The following is a 9,400-nucleotide window of genomic DNA, read 5'->3' as shown; positions in this document are numbered from 1 at the left end:
GCAATCGTGAATGGCTGTTATTGAGGGTTACCGAAGACCTTTTTGAGGGTGGGTTGCATAATGCAGGGGTTGCGGTCCATGAAGAAGAGGATGGAGCTGCAGCCAATAGGGGTTAAGACCTTGACACTTCTGGTGGGTTGGATAATGCAGGGGGTGCAGTCCATGAAGAAGAGGATGAAGGAGCTACAGCCAATAGGGGTTAAGACCTTGACACTTCTGGAGTTGAAAAACAAAATGGCGAGGTTGTAGTGGTCAGTGATAGAGAAGTGAGAGGAGACAATGAGGATGAGGTAGGATGGGATGTAGAAGATTTGAAGCTCCCTACAGATGTCTAAGCTGCAAATGTTGTAGGTACAACTCATAATGTCATTAGTTACGCCATCACCACTTATGCCAGTAATTCAAATATGGATACAGAAAATCTTTTCTTGTAGGTGAGAATGCAGCTGCTAGTAACATTAATATGGCGATGCAGCTCTCAAGTCAACAACTTGGTATTAAGAATTTCACTCCATTAAAAGTTAAAACCTTTTTTTTGGATCTTTACATGGGCAGCCATACATACCTCCCTACATTTGTTTCTGCACTGTGGTCTTCTTAGCAATAGAGGGAGGCTGGAGTGAGACTGCTAGCTCAAATGTCAGAGGTCCATGAGATTTGGTATTTAAGCTTTTTGAATTATATGAGAAACTTAGACTAGCTTACAAAGCCACAACAGATGGGAAGTTAGCTTACAAAGCCACAGCAGATGGGAAGTTTAGTGAAGCATTAAGGTTATTTCTTACAATATTGCACGCAATTCCAGTTATTAATGTAGATTCCATTTAGGAGGTTGAGAAGCTGAAGAAATTGATTGGAATTGCTAAAGAATGTGTTCTGGGTCTTCAAATGGGGGTTAAGAGGAAATTAAGGATCATGCTGTCGAACAACAAGAGCTTGCAGCCTATTTTACTCATTGCAACATTCAAAAAGTCCATTTGAGGTTGGCTTTGCTGAACACCATAGGTGTTTGCTAGGGAAATTCAAGTTTTCCAAAACATAAAAGCTTGGTTTTTCAGTACATTTAACTACAACAACAAGGTCTTCACCATATCATCATTCCAGTTGGAAATAAAACACCAGTGATAATTTCTTTCCTATTCACTAGGGATAATGGCCCTTTACAATCCCTGCACAAAATTCCAAATACGAGACAATACTTACAGCTGTTAGCTCTGTATAAACTGAAGTCCCAACATGCAACAATTGTTGTTCCTTTAGCATCTCCAACAACCAACTCGTTGGACACCTTGGACTGCTCCTAGTGACTCGGTAGCCCTCCTGGCATGCCCCCTGTACACTCAATCAACAATCTGCCCATCTAGCAGTTCCTCAGCTACATCCTGTAGGCCATGGTTTGCTTCCTCAGTCCTCCTGTAGTAGACTTCAAAGCCTTGGCCTACTCCTTTAGTCCTCAGTCACCTTGCTGTAGCAAGTTCACACCGTCACCCCCCCTGCACAGAACTCCACAGGGCCACTAACTTGGCTTGATAACTGCTGGCAAATGAGCTCGCTGCAAACCATGCAACAAAGGCCCAGCAAGTTCTGCAGGCATGTGGGAGGCAGTTGCAGGATGCTAAAAACACTGAATTATGACTTCAGAAATCCTTTTGTTGTTTATGGAGCAACGTTTACACCTCTATACCGTGGTCAGAAGTATGTGTATGTCCACATTGTACACCACACTTTATTCCAATCATAAAGGGAAATCTGTGAGCTATATGTGAGCTTGCAGTTGTGTTCCGGGTCTTTAGACGCAGTTCAGGAGAACGGAAGTTAAGGATGATACTGTTCAACAGAAAGAGCTTGCAGTTTATTTTAGTCATAGCAACCTTCAAAAATTCCATTTGAGGTTGGCTTTGCTGAATACCATGGGTGTCTGTTATAAGGGATGGAGCTTTAGTACAACAGCTAACTTTGCTTGATGACTATTGGAAAGTGAACCCCTGCAAACCATTCAACAAAGGTACAACAAGTTCTGCAGGCATGCGAAAGGCAGCTGCAGCATGCCAAAAAATTGAATTATGATTTTGACTTCAGAAATCCTTTTGTTGGTGGTGCAGCAACTTTTACACCTATATACCATGGTCAATCAGAAGGATGTGTCCTGTCCATATTGTACAACATGCTTTGTTCCAGTCATACAAGGAAATGTCTGCCCTATATGTGAGTTTTCCATTGTGGGTTCCGATGCTTCTGGGTGCTGAATGTGCATCTTTATTTCAAGAAATTTCATTACCCATGCATATTTCCATATCAATATTGCACTCTCTACCTTTGAGAGCCACATTGAGAGATATGGTAGGACAATCACTAAGAAGTCTTGGACAGACTTGAGGGTCTTCTTAAGAGACTGGAGGAGGTTGTTTATTGATCACTGAAGTGACAGTAGAAGTAAAACTTTCCATGTTTTTTCATTGTTTACAATTTGAAATTTCAGTCTCTGTTTTTGCTTCCCTTTCTCAGTCTCAGACAATGAAAAGTGCCAGTAATTTAGCTTTAGGTCTGGAGAATTTTTTATAGAACCCCCTGGGTGTTTATCCTATCTTTATCATGCAAGTGTTCTAGTGGTTTGTCTGAGTAGAAACAGGCACTAGGGTCTTATTATTCAACATCAGAAAGCAATGCAATTGTTTGAATGCTTTTTCATATGTAGGTCCTGTTAGAATCAGAACTGGTCAAATGACCCCGCTGGACTGGGCATGGTATTGAACCAGCCTGCTGACTAGACTGGTACCTAACCAGTACAAATTGGCCATAATTGGCTGGACAAGAGACTTAAATTTTTATGAAATTTCTGAATGAATTTTCTGTACATGCGCAACAAAGTTGGTTTATTCTTTTGATGATGACTATAGATGCAAAGTAGACACTTGTGAATTTTTCTTAACGCCTGGAAATAACAATCCTCTCTTAATTATGACTCAAAATTTATAACTCTGAAGTTGTTATGTGTTTGAATAAAAACTATTTTACAAAATGCTTAAAAGAATTGGTTTGCATCTACATAACAGTATTCATGTCTATACTTGTATGTTGGCCATAGGGCTTTAGATTTGGGTTTCTATCTTTGTTTACACGGGTATTCTAAGTTCAGAACATAACCATCACTTTTACACTAGAAAGGCTTGGAAATTCTATAGCCAGCTGTTTGTGCTACATGCACTTGAAAAGGTGTCATTTATTTGCTGAAACCAAGGCATCTTTTAATGCAATTGACTCACAGCAGGAAGGAAAGCTATGACACAATTTAGATTTGCATTATTTGTATATTTACCTGTCTATATGCTGAAAATTTAGTAGTGGGGTATATTGTATTCACGCTTCCTAGGAAACTTACACCATGTGGCCTCATTCCTAATCTCAAACTAAACCTCGCAGCCAAACACTACTTCATCTCAGGAACAAATTATAAGGCCTTTAGGGCTTCAACATCTAAGACTCTTTGGTCTTCTTTTTTCTTTGGAGGCAAGGTTGTTTGAAACTCAATGCATGTTATATTAGGATCCAAGGGACCAAACTTGGCGTATAAAGAAAAAGCACTACTTTCTACACATGTTTTTATTACCAAACTAGGTGCACCAAACCTTTTTTAAATCCTGAACACTAGTAGTAAAATTGTAGCATTTCATAGTAAGCCGTCTTCTATAGCTAATATCAGAGGAAGAGATTGCTACAGCAGCAGAAGGAGAGATTACCATGGGAAGCAGAGGGTTTCAAGAAACAAAGAACTGATAAGGGGACTAGGTCGTTTTTCCATATCGAAAATGTATCACAAAAGGGTTATTTGGGCCCTCAAGGAAAAGAATGGGGGCAGTTTTTCCCAACATGCCAAACAATCGAAAATGTATCACAAAAGAGGTATTTGGGCTCTCAAGGAAAAGAACGGGGCAATTTTCCCTAGCATGCCAAACAATTGCAGGTGCCCAAATCTGATGAAAACCCTCCCAAATTCTTTCCTGCAGAAGACATGCTTGTTAGACCCAATTCCTTTTCACACAGTAAATCAATAGTTTGTTGAGTACCCAGATACCCAAAAACTGAGATTGCTAAACCTATCAATCGCAATTCTGAAAAAGAGTAATGGGAAATTGGGAATCCAAGGTTTATGATGAAAAAAATCTTAACCTTATGCTTGGCACCTGCGTCAGAGCTCTGGAATAGTGAAGATAGAGGTAATCAATGGGGAGAAGAGGAACTTAGGTCTTTCGGTGTTGTACAATTCTTACACATCCACGCTTTGTTAGGTAAAAGCTACAAACATGATAGAGCTGTAAACTCTGGCATGCATAAAAAAGGAGCTAGAAAATCCAAAAAAGAGCGTAACCTCGTTGCATAGATGGCAGCTTCAACATTGCCCATTACTTCACTCAGTTAAGCAGCACCCTGTTCTTGGCACCGTCCACATTGCAAACACCAACCTTGATATTGAATCCTTTGGATAAGAGTTAGGTTACAAGCAAAGCAAGGATACCTGCTATCTTAAGGCCGATGGCTGACTGACACGAGGTGAGGACTAGGCCAGAGGCCACCGGGCCTTCCTCCCCGACTATAGTTCATCGACTGAGTAAAAGTAGGGAAATCTGTCTTCCTTTGCTTGCCTGCCCTTATGAATATGTGTATAATAGACTCGTATTCACAATGAGATTCTTCTTCCTGCTTTCCCTTACATTCTAAGAAGGCGAATCCATTTTTCGTTGTTTTTTGTGGTACCTGCAACTAATACCCTATGCCCAATGCAATAATTCAATGTCGAAGGTATGGTATGGCGGACGGTGATAGACTGACCAACGAGAAGGAGAAGGGTACTGTTAAAATTGGCAACTAGGGCCAAACTACATGTGGGTCTACTTATTCATGGCAACTTATATTTTTCCTAGATTCCTCTCGTCGAGAGGTGTAGGATTGATCTAAAAATCATCTGATTCCAACATGTATTCATGGAGATATTAATTTAATTGTGTTATGTGACAATTCGTTAAGGTCAGCGAACAACCAAATTACCCCATCTATCTTCAACATTTTACTATAAATAGAAGATGTTTGCAAGCCATTTGAGACACACACTCACACCTCTTATGATCTCTTCCTCCCCACTTGTTTGGGTTTTAGTGGAAGGAAGAGTTCCTAAGAGAATATGCTTCCCTAAGAGAAGATGCCCTAGCTCCTAATGTTGGCATGGAGATGAAGGCCTAACACAGTTATGAAGATAGGCTTTTAACGCTGCCCTAAAGTCCTGAGCCCTAGCTGCACACACAACGATGTCAAGGAGGGCAGTGAAGTGTAAGCCCTCATAAAAGAGGCTTACACTCAACTTAAGGATAAGCCTAAATGCCCTAGCCACTGGTCACAATTTGTTGTTACAAGAGACCCTCAAAACGCAGTAAAAGAGAGCCTTATTCTGATGTCTGAACAACTCCTAATGTCCGCTGTCATAACAAAGACTCTATCCACTGAATTGAGATCTATAAGCTGACCCAATGATAGGGAATACATAATCACCCTAACGTTGTCCTTGAGTGCCCTAAACACTGTGGCCACAGTCAAGGAGGATGCATATACTTAGCCTTCTATATGCTACTCATACGCTGCCCTAAGCTGCAGGAAGGAGGCCTAGAAGAGGCCCTAATCTCAGGCCTGAAGAAGACTTAATTTGCTGTCACAAATACAGCTAACGTTGCAAAGGAATCCTAGCAGCGACAATGTTAATTACAACTGTTCTAAGGCATAGGTAAGTTGGGGGCAGCTGTATCTATATTATAAGTATGAGGGTGTTGTTGCCATTTAAGAAGTTGGTAGCTAGCTGCCTTGCTAGGCTGCAAGCCATAGCAAGCAGGTAAGGCTGTTCCATGACAATATTGATGAAAGTGCAACATGAATGGTACAACATCGTGCAACATGAATGGTGCATCGTAGTGATGATGAAGTGCAGCATGATGGGTGAAACATAGTGATGATGAATGGTGCAGCATAATGATGATGAATGGTGCAACATAGTGCAGCATGACAATGGTGCAACATAATGATGATGAATGGTGCAACATAGTGCTACATAGTGCAACATAGTGATGATGAAGTGTAGCATGATGGGTGCAGCGTAATGATGATTGTATGTAGTATGATGAGTGCAACACAGTGATGGGTGCAACTCAGTGATGGGAGAAACATAGTGATTAGAACAACTCAGTGATGGGTGCAGCACAGTGATGAGTGCAACACTGTGATGGGTGCAGCACAGTGATGGGTGCAACACTGTGATGGGTGCAGCATGGTGATGGAATCACCTTGGAGAATCAATTGAAGCAGTATGCCTTCACCTGAGTTCAAATCAGCGACCTCATGTGTTATCTTCTTAGTGAAGATCTCTGCTGAACTATTGAAGAACATAAGAAGAATTGATCAAGGGTTTCCCCACAATGGGGTTTGTCCCTGGATGGCGCCACATCTTGTGTCCTCTTGTCTTGGCTTGTTTTCTGCGATTTATGTTTATGTTATATCTGCATTTTACTATCATGCTAAATGTGATTGCTAATCTGGAATTGATATTGAGCTAATATGGAAAATTGAAGTAAATTTTCTCTCAGCATAGAACATACCTAAAATTAACAGGTACAAGTTGCCAGAGAGGAGTAGAAGGTTTCAAAACAGGGTGGAGGATGCCATAAAGCGTTGTTGAAACACGTAGGTAGGAGAAAACACGTTGAAAGCAATTTGGACAAATGGAAAATTTCCATTGGTTAGAAGGGCGAAATTTAATCTTTCCCATTGGCCGGTGGTGAACAATGTTTGCCCACCCCAAGCCAACAAAGAGAACACTTATCAGCTTAATTTTGTAAGAACATGTACAAAGTTATTTTTAAAGTTACTAAATTTAGATGTAAATTCAAATGTATGTTTTTTATTTTTTGATGGCTCTATGTTGAGTTCATGAGAAAGGTCTAGAGGCACTCGTAGAGATCTTAAAGGATACAAATATTTGATGTCTTGTCGCTTGTATTTCCCATGCACAAATAATGTCACTAAGTATGAGGCTTTGATACGACGCCTTAAAAAAGTGGTAGATTTGGATGTTAAATAGCTCCAACTAATAAGGATTTACAAATAGTTATCAAACATTTAGGAAATTCAACTCATTGTATTTTAATCACCTTAAGAATTATAGAGATGAGGCATGGTTTATTATTTCTAATTTTGAAACATTCAATATTAATTATGTACATTAAAGTCAAAATGCAAATGCAAATTAACTTTCAAACACAACTCCTATATTTATACCAATGGGAAACTTTTCTATGGACATGTTTTCTAATGAACAATTTTCCAGACCTTCTATACCAAACAATATTAGAAACTAGATATTTTTTGATGATGATGCTCCTATTTTAGAATTCCTCACATAGGGAGATACTTTTAGGAGATCAACCATTGATGAAAATTGACATTGCGATCAAAAAATTAATACATTGCCTCTAGATGAAAAACCAAAGAGTGAGAACTTATTTCTTAAATATGTGGTTCAAATCTTTGTAACAAATAATATCCACAAAATATTAATCTAGGTATTGGATACGTGCCTATTGAGAGGGCTACATTTTTTCATTTCCTTAAGGAATTATAAAGACTTTTTTGTCGTAGAATTACATTGATTCAAAGACCCATGACATTAAGATCATTCAGGATGAGATATCATTCAAGAAATATATAATCCTATTCAACAAACATTCCTAGATATGTATTCAAAAATATAATAACAAATGAAAATGAATATAAGAGGAAAAATATTTTTTATCATTCATCATTCCCTATGGGTATCCAATATGGTCCCTGTTAGGAATAAGAATGGAGAAATCAACATTTTCATTAATTTCAAAAATATCAATAAAGCATTAGATAAATATAACTACCTTGTTCCAGCTGTGGAACACATCCTCTAGTGTATTTTAGGTTCTAAAATTTTGTCTATGTTGGATGATTTTTCTAACACCCCAATTCCAACCCCTCAATTGTAAATAACATGTACATGCAAAGATTAGGCTAGTGGGGGTATCATGCCCATGTGTATGTATGTGTATATATTTTGGGACCAGAGTATCGATGTGCATATGTTTTTATATGTTTTGAGGCTAAAAAGTCTGGTGTTGCAAATATGATATTTCATGCACACTAATAAGCGCATTAGCACTGCAGACCAAATAAGATGAAAAGAGTATGGGGCGTAAGACCCAATGTGCATACAAAGTGGGTTTCATATAACTTAATAATTATGATAAAAGTGCATTGGCTTCTGAAAAAAGTCCATGAAATGACTTGAGGGGTGTTAGGTGTCAAAAAACAAACATGCAAATAAAAGTATGTGTGTGGGAGCTACTAAGGGTTAAAGTTGTTATGTGCTTATTTGTGCTAAAGAAAATCTAACATTCGTTAGATTTCTTTCATCTTACAATGTTGTTATTAGCAATACACTTGTGTATGATAGAATGAAATCTAGCATGTGTTAGCTTTCTTTTGCTTGATAATGTTGTTGTTGGCAATAGGCTTGTGTTTTTGCTAAATGTAAATATAACACATGTTAGATTTTTTTCACCTTACATTGTTTTTATGTGCTTGTGTTTGAGCTATAAGGAAATTTAGCATGCACTAGATTTCTTTCACAATGCAATGTTGTGGTTGGAAATTTGGTTGTTTGTGCTAGAAGGAAATATGCTAGAATTCTTTGACCTTGCAATGTTGTTATTGGAATTTTGCATGTGATTGTGTTAGAAGGAAATTTAGCACACGCTAGATTTCTTTTATTGCAATATTGTTATTGGCAATATGTTTCAGTTTGTGCTAGAAGTAAATTTAGTGTGTGTTATATTTCTTTAACCCTACAATGTTGTTATGTTCTTGTGTTTGTGCTAGAAGGAAATCTAGCACGGGTTATATTTCTTTCATCCTGTAATGTGCTTGTGTTTGTGTTAGAAAGAAATCTAGCATGCACTAGGTTTCCTTGCCGTGTAATGTTGTTGTTGTCAACATGGTTGTGTTTGTGCTAGAAGTAAATCTAGCGCGAGCTAGAATTATTTCACCTTACAATGTTTGTGTCTGTGTGTGTTTATACTAGAAGAAAATCTAAAACACATTGATTTTTTTCACCTTGCAATGTTGTTATTGGCGATGTGCTTATCTTTGGGCTAGAAGGAAATTTTGCATGCACTAGATTTATTTCACAATGCAATGTTTTTTGAAATATGATTGCTTGTGCTAGAAGCAATGTTTTAAAACTCCGACTCCGGTTCAGAAACGCCCGAGGGTTAGCTCCAACTTCGACTCTGACTTGGTATCGATTCAACCGGTTTGATTCCAATGATTTGGTAGTTGT

At 38.5% G+C, this 9,400-nt stretch overlaps 1 pseudogene; it reads left to right on the top strand.

Moving 5' to 3' along the window:
- Positions 1-10: 10 nt before the first annotated feature.
- LOC149223548 (coatomer subunit alpha-1 pseudogene) lies at positions 11-2,246 on the top strand (annotated as a pseudogene).
- Positions 2,247-9,400: the final 7,154 nt, after the last annotated feature.

The sequence above is a fragment of the Pinus tabuliformis genome, chromosome Q (assembly GCF_031772625.1).
Source record: "Pinus tabuliformis cultivar Carrire ecotype Pingquan chromosome Q, CPIR1, whole genome shotgun sequence".
NCBI lineage: Eukaryota > Viridiplantae > Streptophyta > Pinopsida > Pinales > Pinaceae > Pinus > Pinus tabuliformis.
The sequence above is the reverse complement of the archived record's forward strand: the minus strand, read 5'-3'. Positions and strand labels throughout refer to the sequence as shown.